Source organism: Aptenodytes forsteri, unplaced genomic scaffold (assembly GCF_000699145.1).
Source record: "Aptenodytes forsteri isolate BGI_AS27 unplaced genomic scaffold, ASM69914v1 Scaffold249, whole genome shotgun sequence".
NCBI classification, from domain to species: domain Eukaryota; kingdom Metazoa; phylum Chordata; class Aves; order Sphenisciformes; family Spheniscidae; genus Aptenodytes; species Aptenodytes forsteri.
The window spans coordinates 1,800,760-1,802,706 of NW_008796188.1; positions in this window are offsets into that span (position 1 = coordinate 1,800,760).

Here is a 1,947-nt window from a genome sequence, read left to right on the forward strand (position 1 = left end):
GGCTGTGCCCCCTCCCAGCTTCTCGCTGGCAGGGCGTGAGAAGCTGAAAAGTCCTTGACTAGTATAACCACTGCTTGGCAACAACTTAAACCATCATGTGTTGTCAACATTGTTCTCATCCTAAATCCAAAACACAGCACTGTACCAGCTACTAGGAAGAAAATTAATTCTATCCCAGCCAAAACCAGGACAGGGATCAAATAAAAAAGATGAGGAAAGAATAAATAACCTTTGGGCAGGTTCCGTGCCAAATCCTTGTTCTATCTACAACAGAAAAACAAAAAAACAAACAAAAAAAGAAAAATAAAACTGTTTACTTTGGGTTGATTAAAGCATTTTTCTCAAGCTGATGTGAAATGTTTTCTCCTCATTTTCAGGCTCACCTTCTGTTTTAATTTAGCCAGAGAAAGGATAAATTGATTTCTGAGTCAACATTTTGTTCCAAAAAAAACCAAAATACAATGCTCCAACTGCTTCCATGCAAATCCAGAGGCTGCAGGTACATGTGCATGCATGCCTTGTTTTCCTCCTTCGTTATTAAGAAAAGTCATTTTGCTTTCAAGGGTCACAGCTAAGACCGTAGGTGTGACTTTCTCACTCCTGACTGCAGTGTTTACCTACCATATTTTCCTAATGAGCCGGTATCATCATTATTGCTTGTACTGATAACACAGAACCTTTATACGAGGAACCGCGCAGGCATACAAGAAGAAAATGAATCTTCAACCTGTTTTGCCGTTCCCTTGTCTGCCTTTCCCATACATTTATTGCCATATTTTTCTCTCCCTCTTCTCCTGCAACACTCTTTGGCATAATTAGTAGCATTCAGATAGCTGTAAACACTTTTTATTTCGTTTCTTTTATATGCTCTCATTAAGTCAATGAGCTTATTGCATTCATAGATTGTGCAGCGAGGAAGAATCATTATCCTCTGCCTCGCACTTTTTGCACAAAACACAAGCTTGGGTCAAACAATGACTTTCAAGAAGGTGCATTAACTTCCACAAACTGTTTTCTAACAGGGAAAGAGTGGAAACCTTTTAAAGACACCAAGGAACAAAATCTTTCCTTCCCACCCCCCAATTAAAAAATCATTTTCCAAGCGAAAATGACATTTTCTTTGGAACATTCTTGTTTTATCAGAAACCAGTGGGGAAAAGATGAGAAGTCGTGCCAGAAGAATTGTCTGAGCTGAGGTCCAAAAAGCACTTGTTCAAGCCAAAGTAAAGTCTCATTAAACTCCAGATCTACAAGCATGTTTTAAGTAATCATTCTAGGCAAAATACAAACAAAAATAAAGATGATGACAGTGGTGTCAGAACTGTCACTCAAGTGAGGCCACTGGTTTTGACCCAGCCCTATTCCTGCCCCAGTATCAGTAGCCTTTTGCTGTGTTTTCATCCGTCTAAGTGATTTTCCTGCTCTGTAGCTCTCGCTGGCCCTGTTACCCACTGCTGGCTCTTCCTTGCTTTGAAAAGCCAACAAGGGATCCATTCTGCTATGGGTTCCCAAGAAACCCATTGAGATGAGGCCACCGCTGCCCTGCAGGAAGGCTCTGTGTCCAAAGCCTGTCTTTTCCAGCTCTGTCGGGGCCTTTAATAAGGGCAGTACCCTTCTCCCATTGCCATTGTCTCGGCTGGACCCGACACCCAACGTTTTGATAACTAAATTTCATTGAGTTTAATTCCATTTCAGTTACTTAGGCTGCAAGAGAGTCATGTACTTTTTAAAACATGAATAATTCCATACAAAATACTTTAAAATTAGCCACTTTGCAAATCCCAGGCACTTAATGATTAGGGGATAGCAGACTTCACTGTTCATTAAATATTAATCTATGTGGCTCATGCATATCCATTCTGATACAGCCTCTCATTATACCAACGCACTCTACTTTTTCCAGAGTCCCTGCCTGGAATTGCTATTCCCAAAGAACAGCCCTGAAAG